The following is a 12415-nucleotide window of genomic DNA, read 5'->3' on the forward strand; positions in this document are numbered from 1 at the left end:
GCATAAAAAAATGGCGGAATCACCGATTCAAGTCACTCACAAACACGTTTTGGAATTGATTTTTAGCGAAGTTTCTCCAATACCAAATTGAAAAAAAATGTACCAGAAAATCAGCATCTAGCCCAGTCTTACATTCAATTGTGTCACAAAGCCCGGCTGACGAAGTTAAAAGTCATGAACGCCTGAGGACTCCTGCGTCAACACGGCAAAAAGCGGTGAAAAAGATACATCAAAACACAGCATCCAATTATTGAATATTTGAACGAGCCGCAAAGGTTCAACAAAAGACAACATTAGCAAAAAAAAAAAAAAAACTGGCGGTGTTTGATCTGCAAGGTGTGTCGGAGCAAAACAATAGCGCGTTCTGTCTGGATTCAATGCGCGGGGCCCAAGAACTGGGCTCCTTAAGTCTGCGTAAGTACCCACAGAATGAATTTCAAATTTTTTAACTGCAAAAAAAAACACTAAAAGAATAAATTTTCTCACACTCTCTCGTTTCGCCCCACTCAAAATCTCGTTTTGATTCACAGGTTGGGGAAAAATGAGCCATCTGGAGAATGTTTGTATTTATTTTTAAAATGATGTTGTGAACCGTGGCAACATGGCAATAATTATGTAGCACATACATTGTACCCAAACGAGATGTTCCGTTCATTTTGAGTTGTGAGGAGTGAAAAATAAATATTAGCTATTTTAAAAGTTTTATCGCATTTTACCCCACACTACCCTAATACGTAAGTACCATGCCATATGAACGCAAAAAATTCCGGTAGCGTGACCAAAATGTGGACACCTTATTTCCATGATCGAGAAGCTTATGAAGTGTGAGTGCACTGGTGGATTTTTTTTTTTTTGTTACTAGTGGACTTGTTTGCTGGACTAGCGAACTTGTTTTTGCGAAAGAAGCAACCACTTTCTTGAGTTACGTTGCAAAACTTGGAGCAAGAGATGCGAAACCTTCACGCTTGAGATAGTTGAAAACACTCTTGCGATTTCACTAAACATAGCCTTCAATCAGCCAGTCACTGATCCAGAAGGGGGGAGGTGGTAGGGGCTATCCCCCCTCCCACACACACACAGAGTATGTGTCAGCAATCTCTGTATGCTCACACATACATACATACATACATACATACATACATACATACATACATACATACATACATACATACATACATACATACATACATACATACATACATACATACATACATACATACATACATACATACATACATACATACATACATACATACATACATACATACATACATACATACATACATACATACACATACTGTATGCTGACCAGAAGGGGGGAAGTGGTAGGGCCTCCCCTCCCCCGAGTATGTGTCAGCACCCCCCCCCCCTATTCCGGTCAATTCAGTGCTTGTAGTCTACCTCTCATCACCAACCAGGACACCGTGAGCACATTAACACTATGTTATGAAGGGTTTTTCCGCTAGTAAAAACAAAAAAAATTAATGAGCACGCCCCCCTCCCCCCCTTTCTAATGGTACCTCAGGCGACCGCCCCTTTTAAACTGAGTGGCCGGATCCGCCCCTGCAATCACCGGCTACTCATCATAGACGGGGTATCTTGAAATAGCAAGAGACACTAACTACGTGTTTCGCGAAGTTGGACGAGTTCGCAGAGGCAACAATTTCGAGGGAACGTGAAGTCTTTTGAACAGCGCGTCCGCATTCCCGAAAACAATGCAAACGCTTTCGCCGCCGTCAGGGCCGCGACGCATTAGCATTAACAAGCGCGTCGCTTATGTTTGAAAGCGTCCCATCGGTATACCCCGCAATCACTCACTGCGTGTAGCCGGTGCAGAAGTTTTGCGCGCACGAAGAAAATCACCGGCGTTTATATGCAGATTTCGTGCCACTAAAGCGTCCCGCTGTACACAGTGCAAGCGTTCATTGAAATTCACTGTTGTGGCAGTTCCTTTCACCGTGTTCACTGACGACCGTCATCGAGAGTTCGCGTGACTGTGCAGACAAGAAAAAAAAAGTGTTTCTTTTCAGGCGAACATCCGGTCGTCTGTAAAATTAATGCCAATCGAAACAGTTTGTCTGCAACAAGTGCAGACTAAAAGTATTTCGTTTGCAGCCCGCAGTTCTTTTGTCGAGAACGGTTCGCAATAAATCATTTCAAATTTATGCACGACTCGTTCCGCCTCGTCATACGATTTTGCTTGTGCAGCTGGCTTCACACATCTGCACACTTTCGCTGTTCGTCAGTGTATTATTGTCTGAATGCTAGCCATTTACAAAACCTTTTAGTGTTTTTTGTAAAGTTCAAGAGGTAGAAGCAGCAGTGCAACAGAGAACAACCAGGGGCTTGCATCGAAAGCTGAAAAGAGGTCACTGTGCTGTATGAAAAAGAACGTGTTACTGGGCGAGTTGATACTTGCTAACACACATTGTTGTAGCAATTAAACACAATCATAAAAGGAAGAAACAGTAACACGTCTTTCTGCAGTATACGTATATTGTCCCAGTTTCGTGTAGTCTCTACTAACTCTCAGCTTTTCTGCCACACTAAACATTTCTCTCTCTCTAGTATGTATTGAAGTTGTAAGTTAGAGCATGTCCTATTAGCACGCGTTTATTCCTTTGGTGTGCTTAAAAGTACTACAAAAATATGTGTGCCGCTTGCATAAGCGCGTACACAGGAGGAGCCGGTAGAAAGGGAAAGTGGGCCCCTCTCCCTCTTTCTCTCCAATCGTCTAAGGCTTGCGCCAGTATGCCCCACACCTTTACTGAATCGAACCTTTGCCTTTAATAGATTGCATTGTTGTGCTCATGCATATTTTTCACAATGATTTCAATGAAAATGGTGACAATGGCGTCAATGACATCTGATGGCGCCGAACTAGAACTGCTTAGATCCTCCTGCCTTTTCTTCCGGGAATCCGCCCCGCCGCGGTGGTCTAGTGGCTAAGGTACTCAGCTGCTGACTCGCAGGTCGTGGGGTCAAATACCGGCTGCGGCGGCTGCATTTCCGCTGGAGACGGAAATGCTGTTGGCCCGTGTGCTCAGATTTGGCTACACGTCAAAGAAGCCCAGGTAGTCGAAATTTCCGGAGACCTCCACTACGGCATCTCTCATAATCATATGGTGGTTTTGAAACGTTAAACTCCAGATATAAATACAAATATCATTCTTCCGGGAATCCGGGTGTTAAAGGCAGAATTTTTATGGACACGTCCTCATTAAACTCTATAAATCGGAGCTGAGAAAACAATTACCGGCCCCGTAAAAGCGTTGGCTACTTATCACTTAGCGTGCTACACGCGACACGAGGTTTCGGGAAATGGGTGAAGGTTCTGCGCTGCAGCACTACGGGAAACAAATATTGTGCATACAGTTATCACGTCTGCTAAATATGTAAGTTCTGGAGCATGTGCATCATGTCGACTTTTTTTGTCGCTTTGTTGCTTTCCTCTTTCTTTCTTTTTTCCAAGAATATTTTCTAGCCTTCTTGGCTTGTACCATTTATTTAGATTATTGACTTCATTCAACGCTTCCTGTATTAAGACTACTCTTTCCCTTTTGTCAAAAACATTGTATTATTTTATTTGGGAATATTGGTTTTGTTTTTGTAGATGTTTATTTTTTACTTGCAATGATCTGCTGGATTATTTTACTTGCTGCGTTAAATCTTAGCTTTCGTTTCACTGCTAGATGTCTAATGCTATGGTCATTGGACGCTTTTAAGCCCATTTTAATGTTTTTGTGTCTACTGCCTATACAACATAACTGTAGGTTGCTCTTGATGTTGAAAATAAACGGAAACTGAAGGCAGGCAAGCTTTAGCAGCTTTAGGTTCTTCATTTTAGCATCCACTTCGACACTTCCTTCTCACACCCTAATGAAGGAATACGCTCACGCCTACGACTGTATGAGTGACTGGGATGAAGTTTCGAGATTCAAAATGGAACGGACAAGACTGCAAATGAATTGGAAAATGAGCATGTTAACCAGACTACGGTTAAACAAGCGAATCAAGCCCAGATTACAATACGACAAGTCGTTTGAGAATGTGCGACTGAGCTTAAGTATGAGGCGTAACTTCCACAACTTCATAGTTGGCATTCCTTTGTTTCTTGTCCTAGGTGATACGATTTCGCTGGTTTTTGTTTTGTATCGTACATTCAGGAAAGCATTAACTGCTACGTGCGTGATTTTATAGGGCAGGCGCTAATACAGGACGATGCGGCGCTTGTCAGGTGCGTACTCGGTGCGCTAACAACTTGTTCTCGGTGCACGTTATGGCACGCGCTCGGTGGATAGTTTTCGCACGCTCGAAATCTATCAGTGAGCTGAGTGCTCCTCAATTGTTCGATATTAAACAAATCGTCCTACTTGTACTTGCGATGTTTTAGCCGACGAATGAAGCAGCTAAGGTTTCATAAGTCTCCCGGAGACGGTCAAACTGAATCGAGCGTCAGCACGGAAAAAAGGGGACGAAAGGTGATGAGGGTTTCGTCCAAGGATCAGCTTAAAAGGACACAAGCTTAAAACGAAAAGACAAGAGTCCGTTTACCTCGGCCCATAAATGTGCCGTTCGGGGGATTTCCTATGTCAGTCACGCCACATTCCTTCAATACTCGGATTCACGGGCAGCCGCAAACAGAATCAAGAATTTTCACGTCTTCATCGAAGTTTCGCCGAATTTTTCACAAGGACTGTTTATAGCGTTTCCCCAAGGCGCAGTTCCGGCGCTTCACAGGTGCCCATTTCGCTCTTGCTAAATCTGGCGAACTTGCAAACGTTGCTCAACTACAGACTCACTTTCTTTTTGCATCGCTGCAGCTTTGATGTCTATCGTTCTTTTTTACATAATAATATCAAGGAAAAGTTTGTAAAAACTTAAACTAGTACCCCAGGCAAGGTGAAACACATCTTCCTACGCAGTCAGAATTATATTTATTACTGTTATTTTCACATCTACCCATGTGATGCGCTTAACAGGCTCTCAAGGTATTCGCATAAATATCACCTATTAGGCGGGCAGATGCACAACCTCGGCCTAATAAACGCGCCGCGATGGCCGCGTGTGGAATGGCAGCCATTAGGGAAGGCTCATCTGCATGAGCGACGCGCCATAAACATGCACAACGACGAGCGAGGGCTATTTTCCCACGATCGGCATCAGGGGGCGTTCGACGGCACTCGCTTACCCGAAGTGTTGCTCGCGGTTCCTACCAGCAGCTCCTCGTGGATCGTAATGGCTGACGCCACCGCTGTGGAAGTGGGCGCCACCTGCAGTGCAACGTTGGAGTACGTGAGCAGTTTTGCCGAGTGCCTGAGCGTGTTACAACGCTCGTGCATTCGTCACAGGTGTGGACAATTAAGCGGTCTATGAGACAGCACCTTCCGAAGTTTAAGCTTCGTTGTTCGAGAGACCATCAATTAGTCAATAGGTCAATAAATCAACCAGCCATTTCGCAAGTCACCGAGTCAATCACTGAATCCACCAATGTTCAATGATTAAACAAGTCACACAGCCAATCAATCAATCAATCTGTCGGTGAATGAGTGACAGTCAGTCAATTATGAACCAACAAAATAAACCAGTCATAATAAAAGTCGCTGAGCCAATCACTCAATCAATCAATGAGTCAATAATTCAATCGATTGTTCAGTCCATCGTAAGACTGATAAATTGGTCAATCATTCAGCCAGTCACAGAGCCAATCAATAAATAAATCAAGCGGTCAGTGAATGAATGAGTCAATCATTCGATCAATGAACCAATAAATCAACCAATCATTTTGCAAGTCACTCATACAGAACAAAAAGGCCACGCTCTACACTTGCGAATGCTGGAGCCAGAGTACATCGGCGTCCAAAAAAAGTCGCAAAGTTTCTTATAATAATAAGCCACTTCTTTCAGAAAACCGTAGCCTTTTAATCGCACTAGCATTTATGCCTACATACTAAGCGATATCGATCCTAGGTACAAATACCTGTATATAAAAGCACAGTGGGTGAAATAGAAGACAGTTAATCTCGCGTTTCACATTTACAAAATAACTGCTTGACCAAAACATCTGTAAACATTACGCGAGTGTTCTCTCGACTTACGATCAGCAAACGCCGGCAATGTACAACACGGTTCTTGCGCATTCAATCAAAAGTATGGATCTTTTTTTTTTTGCTCTTACAGAATACACCACGTAGGCTTAATGCGCTCAGCATAACTGTGCACCTACTCAATCATTGACTGAGCCCCCCCCCCACCCCCCCCTCAAAAAAAAATTAAATACAACACTGGCTCACGTTAGCTCCAAGCACGCTCGCTCCCGAAAAATGTGCCTTCACTGCAATCATTCCCTCAGCAAGTATTCCAGAGAAGCCCGTTCTGCGTTTCTACAACCGATTGGTCGGGTCTTACCGACAGCTCGGTATTTCAGCACACAGCAAGCTACCATTGCGTTAATTTTTTATGCTAGCAACGCGAATCCTGCCGCTTCAATTTCGCGAAACGCATTGCACGACGGTACCAAAACTAATTCGCATGCCAGCAGCGCTCAGTCTCACACTATAGAAAAGAGGGCAGCGAATGCCGTATCGAAACAGTTTTCAAAAACTCTTTCCTTTTCTTTGTGTGCTCGGTGAGCTAAACTTCACAACTTCTAAGACGCTTTGAGAAAGGAAAGAGAGAGAGAGAGAGAGAAAAGCTTATATGACTCAGCGAAACGAACCACTTTCATTAATAAACCAAGAAAGATATGCGAGTGCGGGGAACGGCGTAGAGTTATGTCCGCAGTCACTGTTCAGTTTCACTTGCGCGTCGATCAAAAAAAAAGTTGAAATTAAATAAAGGTGTGCGTATGTACAAATAAAGGTCTTTGTATTTGTAATCGATATTAGTTCGCCGCAGTTTTCACAACAATCCGTGCTCGTAGTTGCCGCTACGATAATAGCCACTGCGTGTATACTTTCTACCGCTGAACTCGGCAAGAGCTGCCTACAGGCTCCTCGGAACAAAGGAACGACGCACTCTCATGAAAGCAACTCCTCTGCAGATACATACCACAGCCATAAGCGCTACGCCTTTAGCCTGACAAACGGAATAGAGGCCCAGGCTATTTTTCGTTAGTGTTGAAAGTGTCATCGACGTCGAGCACGAATTTCCAAACACAGTGCTGGTTCTGGTGCACGGCTTCGTTTTGTACACCGGGTGCCCCCGGCTAACTCTAAGCGGAGTTTAAAAATATCCCCGCACACTTTATGACGGCGCGACCGAACGAATGCTGCTGACTATTGCATGGAGCCATACCATCTTTGCTTGTTTGGTTGTTTTGTGCTTGATCAATTAGGTATGACCAAATGAATGCCGCTGACTATAGCATGGAGTCATACTATGTCTTTGCTTGTTTGTTTGTTTTCTGCTTAATCAAATAACCGAGCAAGGTTAGCTCGCATTTAAAGCAACGAAGCTGCGTCAAAAATACTAATTAGGAAACGCTGGTCAGTTTGCAGCACTTATCATTACACATTTCAAACTTTGTATCTGTTAAGTTACGGTGTTTTTCTTCTGCTCACAGATGCCCGCCGAGTACCGAAAAATTCCCCGTGATATGCCAGCTCGCGTACCGTGATTGTAGTCGCGTCTTCGTCGGGTGAGCGCATGTGTTTTTTGTTTTGTTTTTCAAGCCTTGAGTTATCTACGGCACCCGGTAAATGCATACAAGACGAGGTCATGAACAGCGGGTAGGTGGGTGGGTGGTTGGGTGGATGGCTGAATGGATCTATTTCTGCTACCTAGCTTAGCAATCTCTTACACTCGGCCAACTTGTTCGGTCGGGTTAGTCTATACTTGAATAGCCCTGCCACTTCGTTTGCCGCCACAGTGGTCTCGAGCGCGCTGCTCCCGAAATAGGGAAGACAAGTGGATAGACCCAGACCCAGATTGCCTCACTCGCCGCCTCGTTGAATCCCGAAAAAATAAAAAAAAGGGAACAAGCTTGCTTCACCGCAGAGCGTTCAGACCCGCGGTGTTCATGCAAGATCCATGAGCAAAGATCTGCTTTATATATGCAATCTCCAGAAGACTGGGAGACAACGGTACTGCCCTTGACCCAGTGCTATAATGAGACCCGCTACCGGCGCACCTGTCTCTGTCTTGCAGACTTCCTTCCGTCCTGGCCAGTCTCCCTAATTCCTTTCCTCGTATCCCCACTCTCTTCCTCGAGTCTTGGCCTTTTCATCTTACGTGTTTGCTTTTACGTTTACGTTCTCTCACCTTCGCAATCGAAGCAAAATAAACTCCCAATTTCGCGGGACCACAAACGAAAAGAAACCTCCCGCTAAGCAAAAGTTGTGGTACGCGCCACGCCCATAAACTTCTCCCCCAACCTCACTCTCCCAGGAAAGGGGAGGGAAGGGGGCCCCCCCAAAAAAACCACACCCTTGAGCGCACAATCTCGCGCGCAAATGAGGCCATAATTTTGGAGGCCGCAAACCACCACCGCCACCACTCGTTCGCTCTCTGGGCTTTGCCACCATCTTTCCTACCTCTTTCTTTTTCGGATTTGTTTGTTTCCGCCATTTATCTCCATTCCTCTCCTCTGTTGCCTCATCATTTCGCGGCAGTACATGCCCCTTTGCTTGCCCGGCAGGCATTCCGCCTGAGTTAAGAGTGGTCTCGAAGCAGGGACTGAGAGTTCCACTGTCGCTGGCCAAGGAGGGAATCAAAAAGAGGTTGAAAGGGGCTGGGAAGCTCTCGTCAGCGAACATGGGATTTCCACCGAGATCTCTTTCGTCGCACTTTTTCCCGAGCTTCGTTCCCTTCTTTAACTCCCTCGTTCGTTTCTCCATTCCCTTGTTCCCTCTACGGTGATATTCTGAAGACAAACGGCTCGCGTAACTTACGGTGGAAGTAGATTTCGAAATGAACACCTGCACGAAGCGCAGCGCCCTGCCCCTCCACGACGATAGTCCCATGTACATGCTACGAAGGAAACGCCTCGGTACGAATGTTACCCGTGATACTTTCCTTACATTAGCCCTTCGCATTGTTTTAGCGTCGTTATTTGTTTCCGCATACTCTCGCTGCATGACATTGAAAAATGTGACAGCAAAGTCAGCGGTCACATCAGCCTTTTCACAGCTACCGCACGTAACCGAGTAGAACTTTATCGAGTAACAGAAGCGCAGTGTTGTGCTTTCGCATAAGACGATTCGGAAGCGAAAGCCATCCCTCTCCCCCAGCAGCCAATATTCAGCCAGTGGCGTAGCCTGGGGGAGGGGGGGTGAGCCGTTCCCCCTGAACATTTTTTTTACAATTTTGCTATCGTATATATGTACACGCATACATACATACATACATACATACATACATACATACATACATACATACATACATACATACATACATACATACATACATACATACATACATACATGCATACATACATACATGCATACATACATACATACATACATACATACATACATACATACATACATACATACATACATACATACATACATACATACATACATACATACATACATACATACATACATACATACATACATGCATGCATGCATGCATGCATACATACATACATACATACATACATACATACATACATACATACATACATAGCCCCGCCGCGGTGGTCTAGTGGCTAAGGTACTCGGCTGCTGGCCCGCAGGGCGCGGGTTCGAATCCCGGCTGCGGCAGCTGCATTTCTGATGGAGGCGGTAATGTTGTAGGCCCGTGTGCTCAGATTTCGGTGCACGTTAAAGAACCCCAGGTGGTCTAAATTTCCGGAGCCCTCCACTACGGCGTCTCTCATAATCATATAGTGGTTTTGGGACGTTAAACCCCATATATCAATCTATCAATTACATACATACGTACATACGTACATACGTACATACGTACGTACATACATACATACATACATACATACATACATACATACATACATACATACATACATACATACCAGTATGTATGTACAAGTATGTATGTATGTATGTATGTATGTATGTATGTATGTATGTATGTAATGCAGGCGTTCGAAGCCTATTAGAGGAAAGTCGAGTCGTTTGCTATCTCAACCGCGTTAATGATTCGCGTGCCCTCTACTTCGCAAGAGGGCGCGCTCTTCGTTATCCGACTTCAGAGTTTCGCTTATTTATGCTCTTCCTTTTCTTGAGCCATGTTACCTTTATCCAGGAGTGGTTCATTAATTATGCGCGCGCAGCCGCTCGATTTCTTCCGACTGAGAACGATTATTTTTCTTCGTTGTGCATGTAAAGCAGTAGGAAATGAAGCGGAGCTCTTTGCGACGGTAGCTTCCAACCACGATAACTTTTTATTCTTTTTTGCTTAGCTGACGTATTTCTTACCTAATCGAGGAAGAAGAGCTGGTATTCAAGCTTTCTGTTAGTGTGGTTCTGGTCCCGATGGTGGTGAAGGAAATTCTCGGTGCAAGGGCACCTATAAGTAGTCTACATGGCTGATATAAAAATGGCACTAACGAAAAAAAAGCCTATTCAATATTTATGCAAGACATCACCTTGGCTTTTGTGCACACACTTCGTTAATGAAGGTGGGCAGAAAACAGGCGTTTGTTCGGATTTTCGTTAATTGGCTGCGCTTTCGCTAACCAAGCTAGATTTCCCGTGAGAAAACGTGGAGTATATGACGTTTGATTTATAGCGTCTTGCTCGATAAGGTAAATGTATGTGTAGTGACTAATAAATCGAGATTGCAGCTATACATGTAGCGACAGTAATAGCACTATGGAAGGTATAGGCTTTGTATCAAAGGCTGCGCGTCTGAATAAGCTGTAACCTCTAACTTACCATGTCCTCCTTCGTGAATATTAGTGGCACGTGGACGCGATTTCCGAACATGGTAGCACCATTACGATCTTGTAGACATGGGGCGCGAGACGCTTATACGTGTAATTTTAAACTCTGGTGCCGGATGTACATATAGGTCCTAAGCATATCAGGATAAGAAACGTCAAGAAATTTTGAACAGAGATAATGATGGACGGACGGACGGACGGACAGACGGACAGACAGACAGACGGACGGACGGATGGACGGACGGACGGGCGGATGGACGGACGGATGAACGGATGGACAGATGGATAGACGGACGGACGGACGGATGGATAGACGGACGGACGGACGGATGGATAGACGAACGGACGGATGGATGGACAGATGAATAGACAGACGGACGGATGGATAGACGAACGGACGGATGGATGGACAGATGAATAGACGGACACAGATAGACGGATGAATGGATGGACAGATGGATAGACGGACACAGATGGATGGATGAATGGATGGACAGATGGATAGACGGACACAGATAGACGGATGAATGGATGGACAGATGGATAGACGGATGAATGGATGGAAAGATGGATAGACAGACACAGATAGACGGATGAATGGATGAACAGATGTATAGACGGACAGATAGACGGATGAATGGATGGACAGATGGATAGACTGACCGATAGACGGATGAATGGATGGACAGATGGATAGACGGACGGACGGACGGATGAATGGATGGACAGAGGGATAGACGGACGGACGGACGGACGGACGGATAGATAGACGGATGAATGGATGAAGAGATGGATAGACGGATAGATAGACGGATGAATGGATGGACAGATGGATAGACGGACACAGATAGACGGATGAGTGGATGGACAGATGGATAGACGGACAGATAGACGGATGAATGGATGGACAGATGGATAGACGGACACAGATAGACGGATGAATGGATGGACAGATGGATAGACAGATGAATGGATGGAAAGATGGATAGACGGACACAGATAGACGGATGAATGGATGAACAGATGGATAGACGGACAGATAGACGGATGAATGGATGGACAGATGGATAGACTGACAGATAGACGAATGAATGGATGGACAGATGGATAGACGGACGGACGGACGGATGAATGGATGGACAGAGGGATAGACGGACGGACGGACGGATAGATAGACGGATGAATGGATGGACAGATGGATAGACGTATAGATAGACGGATGAATGGATGGACAGATGGATAGACGGATAGATAGACGGATGAATGGATGGACAGATGGATAGACGGACAGATAGACGGATGAGTGGATGGACAGATGGATAGACGGACAGATAGACGGATGAATGGATTGACAGATGGATAGACGGACAGATAGATGGATGAATGGATGGACAGATGGATAGACTAACAGATGGACGGATGAATGGATAGACAGATGGATAGACGGACAGATGGACGGATGAATGGATAGACAGATGGATAGACGGACAGATAGACGGATGAATGGACGGACAGATGGATACACGCACAGATAGACGGATGAATGGATGGACAGATGGATAGACG

The 12415-nt window shown here is 45.0% G+C and overlaps 1 protein-coding gene across 2 annotated transcripts in view; it reads right to left on the reverse strand.

Annotated features, from left to right (window-relative positions):
* Positions 1-12415, reverse strand: part of LOC119163739 (uncharacterized) — a 124763-nt gene that overhangs the window by 52888 nt on the left and 59460 nt on the right. For both annotated transcript variants that reach the window (XM_037415803.2, XM_075873484.1), the window contains exon 2: positions 5192-5273. The gene's annotated coding sequence lies outside the window, so the exon portion shown is untranslated. The remainder of the gene's footprint in view (positions 1-5191; positions 5274-12415) is intronic.

This window comes from Rhipicephalus microplus, chromosome 9, assembly GCF_043290135.1.
Source record: "Rhipicephalus microplus isolate Deutch F79 chromosome 9, USDA_Rmic, whole genome shotgun sequence".
Lineage (NCBI taxonomy): Eukaryota > Metazoa > Arthropoda > Arachnida > Ixodida > Ixodidae > Rhipicephalus > Rhipicephalus microplus.